This window comes from Strix aluco, chromosome 7 (genome assembly GCF_031877795.1).
Source record: "Strix aluco isolate bStrAlu1 chromosome 7, bStrAlu1.hap1, whole genome shotgun sequence".
Classification (NCBI taxonomy): Eukaryota; Metazoa; Chordata; class Aves; order Strigiformes; family Strigidae; genus Strix; species Strix aluco.
Window position 1 is genome coordinate 14,432,948 of NC_133937.1, and position 16,174 is coordinate 14,449,121.

A 16,174-nucleotide genomic window follows, 5' to 3' on the forward strand; every position below is an offset into this window, starting at 1 on the left:
GCTCAAAAATCTCAAAACCTTTACCAGCTCTTTTAATCCCTACTGTTTCAGGCACTATTATTTAAATGCATAAAATTTAGTTATTTTATATAAAAACAGAGCATACCGATTTCTTTGTTATCATAAAGATACGAGTGTGTTTCCCTTTTCATAACTGTGGGTAATGCACAAGGGACTAGAACTTGCAGACATTTTATCACCGAGCATTATACGACAGCACTTGACAAAATTGCAGTTTATTCTCTGCCTTAAAACCAGAACAAATGCTAATAGAACAAAAGGGAAGATACACCTGCTCTCCTTGAGCTGTAATGTTTCGAGGCTTTGTTTGTTTTCAAATGCAAGTTCCACAGAAGAACAAGCTAATTTGCAGAAACATACTACCTCTCAATGGTCTGAGCTTAAAAATAAACAAAATAACTGTAAAACATGGCATAACAGTTGGAACACTTCTTTTGGTGAGTTATTAGTAAAACTTTCTTAAAAATTCCTCAGCAATTACAAATTTTGCCAAAGCAAACAAGCTCCCGTTTCCCTCCTACCTGCTGGGATCTGCAGGACCCCCGCATGGAGAGCCCTTTCACAGCACAGTCAGGTCACACAACGCTGGTTTCCAGAACTAAAAAACAGTCCTGCAGATCCTTCACAGATCCAATAATTAGCAGTATCAAGACTTGCTCTTGAGTCAATGACTAAGATAGCCAGGGTCTTGGTCAGGACTACTACTGCGGCTTCTCAAGAGCTTGTGCAACAATGCAAGTACACTAATATTTTTGTTACAGAATGGTGTTGTAGACAATGCTACTGGGAAACTGGAGGATGACCGCATTCTGCTTCATTTAAGAGACACCAGTTTCAAAGCAATTTTCTTCATAGGAAATTTGAAAGACTTTGGATTTCCAATTAATTTGAGATAGACTGCCTGAAAAATCCTATTTCTCATACATTTCTCAATTACAAAATAAGGAATTTTCAAGGTTTTAAACATACCGTGTGTTCTGTTATAAACACAGGATGACAACATATATGAGAATAATCAAAACATATAGAATTTTAAACATGTTACCACTATCTTTTATGATGTTGAGATGCTAGTGGGGTTAAATGTTCAAAGTAATGCTTCTTCAAATAAGAGAGCAAAATGCTGTTCAGAACCTTATGCTCAATATGTCTGCCATTCACATGGAAGCATGTTGGCCAGTCTTCTTGAATTACTTTCATAACTTCAGTGTTGCAGATTTATTTGGAATAGAAGTGGGGAGAGAGGGAAGACAGGGTAGAAGAAACCAAAATCATTCTTCAGCTCTCAAAATGCTTTAAAGTGTGTTATGTTTTATATATCGCAGTAGGTTTTCCTTTTTCAAAACCCAAAATGTGCATCTTTTTCCAGGCATCATTAATTGCCACTAGCACTGTGCAAACTTCCAAACTCTCAGAGGTTTGGGCTGGCTTCCAGAAGTTGACATACTTACCAGCATCTCTTTGGTCTAAAAATCCTGGGAGAGTTTCAATTCTTCCTGGTTCCCAAATGGTCACAAATATTTCAAGAATAGCCTTTTCTGTGGTATTTTTCTTTCCTTTTCCAAACAAACCCAGCAGTTCAGAGGTATGTGAAAAATGCTGTAAAATGCCTCTTGTACCTTCCTGAACCACCTAAAAAGGATCAAAGCTTTAGATAAAGGTTTGCTTTTTTGAAGCAGGATACACAACGGTAACCCACAACAAGCTTTATGCATGCTCTTTGCAAAAGTTTGTCTCCAATCACAGCCCAAATGGGAGCATCTAAATCTCCTCCACCCATTGTCGCAAAATCTTGTTGCACTTGTACATCTTACAGCAAAGGTCAGAATCTAGCAGTCACCCATTATGCTATTTACAAAGAGAGATATATTTTTTCATATTTCCCTCACAGGAGTTTACTGGAGCCAATAGCCTACATCTACCTTTAACCTTCTGATAACCTTGCAACTATACCACTGCCCTGCAAGCAACTGGGTCTTGCTGTTCATTGATTTCAGCAAGAAGCAGGTTTTGCACAAGGATACATTATCTTCCTAAGACTGAAAAAGATTTATATAATGAAACTTTGATAAAAATCAGCTCTTGAGAGCAGTTACAGGATAAACTCAAAGGTCTGAAAAACTCTAAGTGAGGCAACAAATAGGTTTAAAATCACTTTCAATATAATACCTACTGAGGCAAAAAAATTTCACTGTATCACGACTAATTACAGCAGTTATGTTCCTGTGCTTGGCCTCAACTATAAACCCCTTGTATTTGAAAAATTTGGTGATAACTTAAACTTTTCCTGACCTTGTAACAAAACAACAGTAAAGCAAGAACTTTATTTCCTAAAGAGAGGAAATTTCAACCAAAGTAGGTTGTTTTTTTTTAAAAAAAGTAGAGGTTTGTGCTGCCAATGATTCTTGGTATTTTTCTTCCTAAACCATCCACAAGTACTTCACAGCAGAATACAATTTCAGCCTTTGCTGAAACATGTTCCCACTGAAAACCATCACTGCATCATCATCCTTCTGTAGCAGTCTCAGCTCAAGGCTTAATGTATAAGGTATCTTAAACAGACCACTACCCCAAAGTCTATTCTGTCAGCAGCACTGCTTTTTGGTTTACCTTCATATGTCAGCCTGTCATTCACAGCAGGTCCGCAGCTGCTTGGTGAGCAGCTCTGCCAACCCTGCTGCAGCAGAGCAAGCTTCTGAGAAAGGGACCAGACAGCTTGAGGTGAAACCAGCTCAGCCGTCCCAAGACAAGCCATGCTTCCTCATGAATCACAGCCATTAGTCACACTTATACAACACAAACACTGCGTATTTGAAGGGCAGCGTGCTTTGCTGGGGACCAGCTGCATGATAACTTTTACAAAGGTGCTCATTAAAGCCTCCATTTCCTTTTGTCTTTCACATCTCATAGTGCTCCCATGCCAGCCTGCTTTTGAAAATTACACTTACTGCTTCCATGAAAGCTTTGGCTTCTGGAAGAATAAGGTGGGTTGTCTAAGCAACATTTGGGGCCTTTCCAAACAGCTGATCATAGCTGAAAGTCAGCCTAGTTGCAATATGGCATATCCTCACTAATACAGACAACCCACAAGGGTTTTGTTGCATAATGGCAAACACATTATTAAACCTGCCTGTATTACAGCAATGTTGTAAGCTAACGACCAACTTTCTCTTTATAAATATAGCAAAAAAGCCCACCTATGCTTACAATCTAAAAGACAAGAAATAAAGGTAGTGTTATTACTCCTCTTTCAGACAGTGAGACTGAGTGACTTGCCTAAGGTCCCACAGCTATTGAAGCAGTATTTTACTACTGCCTTAAGCACAAAGCCCCCATCCCCACCACAGGACACCCAAGAAAGAAGACACATTGCTGTCTTCGGCAATCTGATCAGCAGTCTCCACTCTTGAAGAACTGCTGCACCAAGTGCTCTTATCTAGTGGTTCTGGGAAAGTGAAAAATCCCACATATGTTAGTAAGCCAATTAGCATCTTGCTAGCACCACCTTCATATTTAATTATATTTAGGAAGTAATTATCAACAAAGACCTTAGTCAATACCCTCACTGCTATTAGCAAAGTCACGCACAAGGAACAAACAGGGACAGCATAGGAATATTATTCAAAGCAATTTGAACCACGTGAACATTACATTGTATTCATGTCAGCTATGTTCTCTTTCTACTGTCTTAATTTTTTACTTTTTAAATTACTGCATCACATGACATCTTTTAAAAGCTTCAACAAATTAAATAGCTTGACAGAAATATTACTGGAAAGGAGACCCCTGGCTCTACACAGGAACATTGATTAGACTGACATATTTATCCTTTCTGACATTATAAAACAATTAAAAGTAATCTTTCTTATGTAATTTTAAATTAAAGTGTTATTTTGTAATTAAAGAGTCAAGTCCTACAATTAAGTGACTATCACCTGGAAATCTTATTCAAATTTTTCAAATTTGGTAGTCTGTTAGTAGCAAAAACCTTGAAAATGTAATTCCAGTGTTCTGAATACCACAAAAGAAGAAACCAAGCTCACAACGAAAGACACCCAAATCCAAAAACTCCTTAAATGAAAAAAAAAAAAAAAATTGCTCCTCCACATTTGTAAGCTTTTCCAGAGAAAAGCTGACAGAGTTGCAGTCAGAAGCAAGTAAGGCTTTCCTCCCAGTGACATGCAAATCCACAAAAGTTCTAATATTAAACCCTGCAAAAGACAGAGCTGAATTCCCACAAATCAACTGCACTGCTAATCAAACAGCGTAGGGAAAGAGCTCAGTCTGTGGCCAACAGTACTGGCAAAACCCTTGTGACACGCTGCGTTACACAACAAGCTCTCCTTCCATGCGGACCAGCAGCTTCTTTGCACAGCAGCATCAGCAAGTGGCCTGGATGCAAATCAGTGAACTGGAAGGGAGAGTCTCCCATGTGAAGTTCCTTTCCAGTGTCAACACAAGCATGAAGGGTATCAGTTCAAAACAAGAGATGAACTGGAACAAGAGTTTCATCACATGGAATAAGCCAGTTACTTCCCTGAAGCAGCATGAGTTGTGCTTGTTAGCATGTACACGGGTAACAGTCATCACATCGATTGGCTACTTCTGAATGACAAGCCTTCCCCCAAGGAAGCATACATTGTGACCACAACTTAAATACACAATTTATACACCAATGACACAGAAAAATCTCAGGTTTAATCTAGGACAAAGTATTGCAAATAATCATACGTTGGTTTTCATATTTTAGAATGTGTTTGCAAAACTTTTCAAGGGCTACACAAACACAACAGTTATTTATCTGAATAAAAAGCAAATTTCAAGTTATGGATTTTTCTTGCTGGCAAGAATCAGACTAGGACAACGACAGAGTGAAGAAACCTTTTTGCAGCTGAGTTGGGCACCAGAGCAGGAGACCAAGGTTAAAAAGAAGTTCCTATCTCCATCAAAGACTAGTGTTCCAGAAAAAAACCTGCTACCCTTATTTCTATTATTTGTTTTACAATAATATCTATAAGACCCTTTGCCAGATACAAAACTAAATTGCGACAAGCATTCTCCCAGCAGAGATTTATAATCTAATAACAGGATATGGCATAGGTGAAGAGACTTGTCCAAGGTCACATAGTAGATACACGACACAAATAAGGATGTCAATACTTCCTGTCACACTCTCTAGTCCCTTGCCACCTAATTCACATTGCCTCCCTACACCTTTGATGACAAACAAGCAAAGAACCTATTTAGGGTGGCAGGAGCAGGGGAATGATCCTACAGACAACTATGAGCCTATTTTACTGATGAAATAAAAAGTTTCCATTTATCTTTAAAGGGAATAGTTGCAGGTACAGCCTTTATTTTCTATTACCACAAAATCAGGACAAATTATATTAATAAAGTTAATTTTACATCATAAATTCAATTCCACAACAAATATATGTAAAAATCCTTTTACATGAAGACTGATACTCAAAAATAGCAAAATCTACACCGATCTTTTGTGATATTTGTTGCTGCAAATTTTCAACAGACATGTTTTAAGGAGATCTAAAGCATTAAGAAACATAAACTTAACTATCTTCCTTCCCTGCCTGCCTTTGTTTACCATGTAAATTGCCACCCACACACTTTTCCATATAGAGCACAGTGGGGTACTATTCACCAACACAGAGCTTCAGCAAATGCAGCTCCTGTCCCCAGCAGGAATAAGGTTATGCCTGGAGTCCACTCTTTAAGTCACATAAATTTATCTGGGGGTAACAGGAAAAAGAGGTCTGATAAGAGTCACTGAGCTAATCCGACTTACACCTAATGGACTTGAGGGTGGGGGAATGGAAGGAGACACAGAACAGAAAACAGGTCATTTCAGGGAAAGTAATTTTAACCTCATGAATTTGTATTTTACTGGGTTCCCTAATGACATATATAACCTACATGCTCTACAATCCATCCAAAAATGTGTTAAATCAAGAAACTAAGAAATAACCCAAAGATCCAGAACCGTATAGGTTTAAACTCCTCAAAGCAACAGGAATTGACAAATATTTTAGGGGTCTTGCATTTTAGAATATTATTTTCTTCCTTTCAAAAGCCTTAACAAATGCTATGCAACAAAATCCATTTACGAAGTGCTGTCCTACCACTATACAGACACTCCATGAAGGCACACAATGTTGCTGACTTTCTCAGATAAGTGTCAACATTGATATTTTTATGCATTCAACACCCATCTGTGTGCCTGTGAGCCGCGGGTTTATCATACAGGAAAGGAGCTCCAGGAGCAGCATACTGCTCTCCACTTCCTGCGTGACCTGCAGGAGGGAGAGGGGGTAGGGAAACCTCGACATGCCTCTGTTTTCCTTTGGTTAAAGTATTACCAACCTCAAGAGAATAAAAACTGGAAGAACTCTACATTGCTGTATACCACAGCCTATGGAGGAAAAAACAGAAACACACACACATCCCCCCCCAAGCTTTGCACAAGGAATAATATTTTATTCCAAAACCTCAATGCAAGGATACTGCAGGAGGAGACAGGCACTAAAAAAAACCACAAGGAAAGGGCAGAGGGAAACAGAACCAAAACGTTCTATCATCCCTGTCTGTGATTTATCTCCTTTTAGAGGTCCACACATGTACAACCAAAACCTCTACTTTCAATCAGAAGACAAAAAAATGCACGTTGTACATACACATGTATCACTATGTGTGCACATTTACTAAATCTATGCTCTTATGCAAGGAAAAAAATACTGAATTAAAACATACAAAAACTTAACCCAAAGTGCATGTTTGAGGACTTTCAGGTATCACTTCTCCAGCTATTTCAGTAGTAACTTTTGTAATTTTGAATTTCCATGATGGGGGGTATCCCTTGCAGGTTTCAATTAGTAGCCTTTACTGTCTGAAAGTCTTTAATCTGATTTTTTTTCCTCCAGTGAAATGTTTTGCCATTAAGGAAAATGGGGGATTAGGAATAATCACAATTAATGGAGCAAATGTTTGTATAATGAAATCATGCTTCTATCAGGCAAAGTGAGAGACTCAGGATAGCATTCTCTACTCTTGATTTTATACTGTGCAGACTCAGATGTTACAGGAAAAACATTTTAGAGCAAAAGATTATCCTCTGGCTCCTGACCTGGCATTGTGTTTACTAAGGAAAAACAGAAGTGATGTTATCCCAAGTGACATGTCAGGCAAGCTTAAAACTTACATTTTGTTCTGCCTCTTTCTTTCTCCCTCCCTTGATGAGGTTTGGGGGAATATGGATTTTTAAAAGGCCTGACTACCAAAGAGTTCTGTGTCTGAGGAATTAAGAAATTAAGTTTCCCATTGTCTAGATACCATATTCTTTCAGGGAGATTGCAGTGTGCCTTTAGGTGTCTTTCCTAAAATATCTTCTTTTAATACCAATTTCCGATTATTCTTTTCTCAAAATGTTTTATTCTAAGTACCAGAATGGATGTACAGATTAGACTATGGGCTGACTGCATAGGGAAAGTTTCATAGACAGGATACAACAGTTAAGGGCCACCTTCTAACTTTGATGTAGACAGTTACATGGGAGATATGCAGTGAGACTGCAGCTGCTCAAAACCACTCCTTCAATTATTCCCAGGTTAGCTTTACCCCCAAAGTGCTGTCCCCTGCGTACAATGTCTAAGCAGGAAGCTGCAGAGACTGATCAAATCCCCACAGGCAAAGAAATGAGGAAAGGTTGGTTCTCATTGAGAATTTAATGCTGTTCCTTTCATTAAAAATCAGTCCTTGCAGAATGGATGGAAAACAGCCTGTGCTGTAACAGTATCTAGTAAGAGTCTTGTTTGTAGTGCAGAGATAACCATCTCTATAGGGAAGAAGCTGTGCTTGGGAGTTTGACTGGTTGAACATTAAAATAAAGATACTAATTTTGAAGGGAAGGAAAAATTAAGAAAAAGCTAATTCGGTAATCTTCAGAAGAATTCAGTGCATAGCTCAGAAAACACTGGCAGAAGGTAGATGCCTTTACTGCAATAGGAAGACAAATGAAAATATGTATTGGAAAAGGGAGCTTGCTTTCTAAGAGACTTTACTGCGAGTCCTAGAGGCCTTTGTTGCCACCTAGTCAGAAGTTTGCAAGCTTTCATCCAGTCTGCTACCACTGAGGTTTAAAAACATACTCTAGCAGTCTTTCTTTAAGGTCTAAAGCTCAAATTGTTTTCCATACTTAAGCTCTGACAGCAACAATAGTAACATGCAACATTGTCATGACTGGCTAGAGTAGAAGTTCCAAGAATTCTGCTGGTTTACTTGTGAACAGCCTCTGATGTTTAATTTATATCCTCTCCCTGTGAGCAGGTGGGTAGCGTACCCAAACCACTTCATTCAAACTACATGAAGTGTGTGCACTTCGCTAAATTTGACTTCTCTGCCCAATTAAGCAAGACCACTAAACACCACTTTTACATAAATATTTGAGTGTACCACATTTTAAAAAAAATAACCAGGAAGGACTTCTGGGCAAAACACTCCCACTTCCTTTCTCTTACCTCCCAGGTGCCTGAATAATGGGTCACTATACAGTTTCTTCTTACTGTATTTGCCCTGGAGCTAGAAGGCATGGTGTACACTCAGGGCTGTATTTGTCACATGCTAAAAAATTCCAACTAATTTAAGATGTGCACACACATTCATGCACTATGCTTTGTTGATTCTTTAAACTACTTTAAATTATTTTTCTTTGGAGTCCCAAAGACACATCCAGATTTAGTTTAGTTCTGCCAGCACGTCTATACAATGTATTTATTGAAAGCAGTATGTCTTGTGAGATTAGAGTTTGTTTATGCTTTGACTTAAGATTGCTGACATTAGTATCACGTAAAATGTACAGGAACGAGGACTGGTGATTCTGGGGATGGGTACTAGATTACACTGTGACTTTATTGGTAGAATTAGCTTGTTTCACTAAGGTAAGGCATAGATCTGCTCTCTCCCAGACAAATTTGCATCTGAAGCTTCGGTTTGGACCCAGTGTATTCTAATTAGTAGCAAAAAAAGTACAACCTGCACACTAGTATACTCACAGATGTTCAGCAGAAGATTTAAATATGGACACATTGTCAAAAAGAGATCTGTGATTGCTCTGCATTTGGATTTACTCCGTAGCACATGCTGGAGGGCAGTAGTCCGCAACTGCCACCATCACTAACGTCCCTCGTGCACAACCCCTAGCAGGCATGCCAAACGTGGCAGCTGGCTTCTCCGAGTCCCTCGTCCCCAATGAAACCAACTGAGAAAAGCAGATAGCCAGCTGCCACGAGCTCTTCCACCAGCAAGGAAGCCTGGATGCAGACCACCTCACGGTCCCCATAATGACCTGGCGTACAAAGGTTTCTGTGCTAGCCTTCATACACTATGGTTCCCATGCAACTTCCATGACAAAGGACTTCAGAACGTTTAAAGGAAAACAAAGGTGGCAACAGGGTCTCTAGGGACATAAGCTCCAAAATCGACTTGTCATAAAATTAGTTCTCTCAGCTATACACACAACAGTCTATCTTTGGCCAACGATGTGTGCCACAACCACATATTTTTATGGATGATTAGTGTTTTATAGTTCAAGTCTTCTGAACTACCCGCTGAGTCAAACTATTCAGTGCAAACAAGTTCTTTTACAAATTCCAGCCATGTTTTGGCTGCTTTTTCTTGAATGGTCCAACAAAAAGTTTCATCATTCATAAATACACACTGAAGAGGTTACAAATCCATTTCTGATGGCAGTTTGGGTATTGCTTACCTTTTCTATGTGCTATTTCCTTACTCAAGGTGTATGACTGGACACAAAACAAGCAGTACTGTTGCTACTCTAACTTCATAGCCAGCAGAGACAGAACAGTAACTATGCTGCCAACTCTCCTTCACCCTTCCTTCTCTCTCCCTCAAAAAAAGCCTCAAAACCAAAAATATGTTTCAATATACATTTTCAGGAAAACTACTTATGCTAGAATCTGTGGAACACCCTGATTCACTGACACTGTAACAAAGAAGCCCTGTTTATCCATGTAATTCATAAAGTATTATGACCCTAAGCATAATGTTATACTCTAGTTGAATATTTTTGTGTTACACAACAGCTTTTATCTAGAGCGTATTCTCAAGCATACATGCACAACATTGTATTGTTAATTACTCTGTCGGTGTGAAAGTCTGTCAGGATTCTTACCTTTTATTTTTAGCCACTTCCAAGTACTTTTTGTCCGAGTCTGAACCAGGGAGCAGGGAGCATAAATTTCTATTAATCAATCAATGATGGCAGTGGTGGTGCACTCTAGTTTTTCATTCTGACTGCAAAGCAAAATTAAAAGCTATATTTTGCAAATTTACGCATTATAGATTGTAGCGGCAGCTGGTGGACTGCTGCTGAGACAGACCGTCTTTTCCCTTCCAGTCCCCTGTGACCGAGATGGAAGAATTACAGGACAGCACTAGCAGCTGCTGCTGCTGCCCCAGAAGCAGCAAGCCAAGGTCTCTGGAAAAATAATTGGGGAGGCGGGGGAAGGGAAGAAGGGGGACAAAGAAGTTGGGGAGGGGAAGGCATTGCCAAGGCTGGCTGCACAAACAACACACTGCACCTTGCCCTCAAAAGAAACAATTGAGCTTCCTTCAGTAGATGCAAGACTCTTAAACCATTATGAGACTTTGAAACACTAACAATTTTTGATAAGGACTTTTAGAGATTAAACAAGAAGTGAGCAAAGGCAATATTACTTCCAGTCCGGTGACTGCAGCAGTTTGCTCTTGAATCCTCTAAAAATAAAGCGTAGCGTAATGTGAAACACCCTTCCTTGTGGCTTTTGTAAAGCTTTAAGACAGAGTCATTCTACGAAGCGCTCTACCATAGTGCAGGCACAGTCTACAAGTCAATTCATGCCCTGTCTGTCTCCTGTAAACAAGGATAACCAAATCCCTTCTCACACACATGCAGTCATGAAGATAAATAATTAATGACTCCAAGACATCATGTGCAAACACAAAAGATCACTCATTTTATTAGATAGATATGAAAGTGGAACTAGCAGGAATTATGCCAGTTTGTGAAAAAACTGCTCAGTACAAAAATCAGCTCACGTATTTGGTCAACTAAGCTGTGGCTCAGTACAGGCAAGCAGTGCCCATTTATGCCACTCACAACACTAAACATAAAAAGCATCCCGACAGGGCTGAAAAACACAAATACACTGACTGACCAAACAACATCCAGCCACATCTCAAAACCTGAACTTCACCCCAAATCTTTCATGTTTCCCAGCGGATCGGTGGGGTTCAGCAGCTCTGTGCTAACAGCTGACCTCTGGGGCTCTAGTGCCCCACTGAATGGGACAGCAACAGGCCTCCCTCCACAAGCAGTCCTGTCAATGAAGGGCACCCTTTACAACAGTAACTTCTTGTTTAATAGAAGTAACCTATGAATGCTCACTTTCAAGAAATACAACCTATTATACACAAACCATAAATGAGTCATGCATGTCTTGCTGCTCCATCTACCAACAGACTTAAATGTAAGATACCAGTTGGTCCAGTGAACAGTGCTTCATTTCTACACTGGTGGCAAAGACTTCCAGATTAGCCACAAAACAGATTAATCGAAGAAAACATTCAGCTATTCTAAAAGAAAAAAAACAACACCGCCGCCACAGATGTAGTCTTCTATGCCCTGGACACAAAGATTTAATAGAAAGACATATATTCATAGTTTTATTCCAGTACAGGAGAATATGCTTCAGTTTAAATATATATCTTATCTTTTAATTGCAGGACCTGTTTTCATCCAGTATGTTTGGTTATTTAAAATTTAAAAAAAAAAGAAGAAAAAAACATCAAATGGTCTTTGAATTAATCTCATACACATAAACCAAGAAATGCTTAAGGTCAGAAGAAAGTACTGCTGGCTGAAACAGTTTTCATCGGTTTTGTTGTATGTCAGAATCCCTTTCAAGATAAGCCCAGAACTCTGTATACAAAACCCAGCACCATTATAAGCAGATACAGCTTTCTCTCAGTGTTCAAATTTCACATTCATTTTGGGAAGCTAAGCCAGTGATTGCTATCTGAAGAAACAGCTTTTGATATATCATCAATTTCCTGAAGAACATATCAGTTTATTGAGCAGGGATTTTCAGACTCTTGTATCTCATTTGATAGCATTACGCCTCACTTTTTAAAAATTTTTTTGAAAACTATACTTAAAATATTGAGATGCCTGCAAAAGACACACACTTCCTCAAAATCTAACCACAGGTGTCTGCCGCTAAGATTATCAAGAACTCAACCTGTTAAGAAGTTTTTTTAAAAAAAGATTAAATAAACCCTTCCTCCTTGGCATATTAGATCCTACCTTGTTTCTAAATCCACAGTATCTAGTCAAAGCACTTGTACATGTGTCTGAGATTAAACCCACCACCACTTTTATTTTTAATGCATATAAGAAAGAACGCTCAGCAACATTAAACTATTTCTGCTGCTACAAATGCTTCACAACTTACCACCCAATCCCCATTCTTCAGGCCACACTACCTACAAGGCTACCTTATGTCACAGCAAAAGTATTGGCCTCATGATGCTCACTGCAAATTCCCTTAGATTTCATTCTGTGGTAATCTTTCAAATTACCACATCCAAGTTCACTAAAACCCACACCTAGCTAACACAAAAATCCATTGTTTACCTCAGTCTAGGTCCTGGTGCATGAGAAACCACCTTACTGAAAACATGGCCAGAGTTACACAATCGCAGAACAGTCGAGGTGTGTGCCCACTGCCTCTTGTCCTGTCATTGGGCACCACTGAACAGAGCCTGGCTCCAACTTCTTTGCATCCTCCCTTCTGGTATTTATATATATTGATGAGACACACCCCCCCCCAAGCCTTCTCTTCTCCACGCCAAATGGTCCCAGCTCTCTCAGCCTTTCCACATGTGCAAGATGCTCCAGGTCCCTTAATCATCTCTGTGGCCTCTTTGTTGGCCTCTCTCCAGTACGTCCATGTCTCACTTGTACCGAGGAACCCAGCACTGGGCACAGCACTCCAAGTGTGGCCTCACCAGTGCTGAGCAGAGGAGAAGGATCACCTCCTGTGACCTGCTGACAGTGCTCTGCCTGATGCAGTCTGGGATAGCATTAGTTTTCTTTGCAGCCAGGGCACATTGTTGGCTCATGTTTAACTTGGTGTCCATCAGGACCCCCAAGTCCTTTTCTGCAAAGCTGCTTTCCAGCTGGGTGGCCCCAGCAAATACTGGTGCCTGGGGCTGTTCCTCTCCCCAGGTGAAAGACTTTGCTTTTCCCTTTGTTGAACTTCATCAGGTTCCTGTCAGTCCATTTCTCCAGCCTGTCAAGGTCCTTCTGGATGACAGTACGACCCTCTGGTGTTTTCAGCTGCTTCTCCCTGTTTTGTGTCATCTGTAAGCTTGCCGAGGGTACACTCTGCTCCATCATCCAGATCGCTAATGAAGATGCTGAACAGTATTAGAGCCAGTATTGAACCCTGGGGTACACTGCTAGTTACTGGCCTCCAACTAGACTTTGTGTGACTGCACTAGCACTCCTTCTAGCAGGCAGAGCTGAGGGAGCCAAAAATAATGGCATAGAAATCAAATTACTCTTTTACTCCCACTAGGGGCTTTGCAGATCAGAGTCGAACAGTATAATAGGAAGGCACACCTGGAAATAGATGTTTCCTACTGGTCCCGTTCTATCAAAAAAAAACCCCCTTACATAACTTCTAGTCCTAACAGCTGTCACACTGACATTTACCTCTAGGATATGCATTTCTAACAAGTTACCCAGGCTCTTACTCATCCTGTATTGGTAGTGCAAGGAAATTGCTACGGTTCAGAGAAATGGTGCAAATACCTGCAGCAATACTGATACAGCCATATTTCCAAACCAAACGTTTTAGTCAAAACAACTTTTTCTATTAGAAAAACTTGTTTTGACTTCAGTTTTCTGTACGGCTTGACTTGACATCTCTTGTATCCATGCATTACAAAAACAAAAGTTCAGTCATGATTTCAAGATGATACAGTGGTGATAAGGATTAGAGCGTATGTTCAGCATTCATGCCATTGTATACCTTTGTAAGTGAGGACACAGTTGAGGACAAGTACAAGGCTTAAATTACACAAGAACCTTTACTGTCCTCCTAAAAATCTTAACCAGTTAAGCAACAGGACAGGTTTTTTCCTCCATAATTCATTAGGAAGGATTTATAGAATGGCTTGGCTTATGGCCACAAGACAACCAAGGCATGTGGTCTCAGAAGTCCCAGCATCACACACATGGAAAAAGAGGATCAACAGAGACCGGTAAATAGGGTATAATGACAACCTGCACCCAGAGCAGCCTATTTCAGGTATTGATTTCACGTGGCTCTGTACTGAAAATACAAGCTAAGGCAGGCCTCTTCCCAAGTAGCAGTTCTCTCAATGACATCTCAGACACTCAAACATTATCTGAAGTTACTCATCTCAGTGACTATACTAACTCCCTCCCCTCCCTCCTTTTTGACCCAAAGCTATTTTTGAACTCAACCTTCTTTCAGTCTCTCCAGTAAGAATGAAGCCTTTGATTCTTCTAGGAGTTTGGGACCATGGTGGAGAGATAGGCACCATCCACTGTTCGTTGTGTATGAGTGCTTTTTGCTCTCCCTCTATTATCTCTTTGCCATTCATGTTTATTTACCCACGATTCACTTGCTTCATTTATTTAACAGATCACTATACTCGCATGTTTCTTCCCCTCTTGGCTGGGAGGCCACCATTTCAAAACACAGGAACTTAAGAGAACCATCTACTTCATGAAATTTAATTCAGCAGATGTTTCTCCTTTGCAGTAAGTTAGCTCAGTGTAAGTGGTTTTACACTTACTAAATATAAACCCATACGGAGGTATTTAAGGTGTTCTGTCATTCACTCCACTTTTAAAGATTGAGAAGTCTAAAGTTCAAGAACATGAAAAGTTTGTTTTGAAGATAGCATGGCCTTACCACATGCACATTTTCATAAGACACTTGAAATCACAGACTGTGCCTGTACTTCATGTTTCAGAAACATACGTACAGTTTCTACACTTGAGCAATTATTTCACATTTCATGCAAAGGGCATTAGAAATATGACACCTGGGCTCACACATTTAGCCTGAAGCTTCAGGCTGATAATGCGCTTTGTGCGTGTATGCATGCACACACATTGCCAAAAAAAAAAAAAAAAAAATCAACTGCAAGCTTGCAAAGAAAGCAGACATACTGCAAAGTACAGCATCTCCATCAGAGAACATTACATCTATAAATGTTACAACTCTGGTACCTTGCATAGTACACATTCATGTTACAAGTGGTAAATTGATTTGGCGTGTATTTACATCCAAAGAAATAAATTTACCAGCTACAGAAGACAAAGGCAAAACCTTCTCAAGAATGCTGGATGTTGTCACAGGAATATTCTTGACCAATATCAAAACTGAATCCCATCCACTAAACTGTTTGCAGAAGTCCAGCTACCTTTATGCAAAACAATGTGCAAATATGATCAGTTCCCTGGTTTTGTGTATGAACCATCATCACGTTAAGAAACAGAGTAGTTACTTGTTACCCAGAATTTTTAGTAAGGCATAGTTTGAGACTAATACCTACAATCCTGCACCACACTGGGGAGGAAGGGAATAGACATGGAAATGAAACTCCACAGCAGACCCTATTTCTAAAATACCTTCAACTCATCATTAAGGTTCATTCCGAGCAAAGACTTTTCATTCTACAAAGAACTGGAAAGTGAACTTGATATCAGTTCAACTTCAGATAAACACTGCTAACACTTAAAGCCCTTTGACAATGGCTATTAGAAGAAAAGTCCTATTTATGCCAGACCTATTATTGAGGTTCCCTACTTAAGAATGTAATAATTTGCTGGATTATTACTTTATTGTGTAATTATTCAGAGTTTATTATATACACATCATCTCATGAAATAATGTGGATTGTCCTACAATCTTCATATCTCCCTGACCAGTCCTTAGAAGCAGCTAGAGGCACAAGTTGGTTTGACACGATTCTGGACCCAAACCATAGCTGGCAATGGTTCAAACTGATTGCATCCAAAAAATCACAATGGATGCAATGG

General features: G+C 39.7%; 1 protein-coding gene across 8 annotated transcripts in view; it reads right to left on the reverse strand.

Moving 5' to 3' along the window:
- Positions 1–16,174, reverse strand: part of ZMIZ1 (zinc finger MIZ-type containing 1) — a 360,810-nt gene that overhangs the window by 209,476 nt on the left and 135,160 nt on the right. For 7 of the 8 annotated variants that reach the window (XR_012623945.1, XM_074830534.1, XM_074830542.1 and 4 more), the window contains exon 4: positions 1,473–1,653. The exons of the other annotated variant lie outside the window; for it this stretch is intronic. The gene's annotated coding sequence lies outside the window, so the exon portion shown is untranslated. The remainder of the gene's footprint in view (positions 1–1,472; positions 1,654–16,174) is intronic. 8 annotated transcript variants of the gene reach the window in all.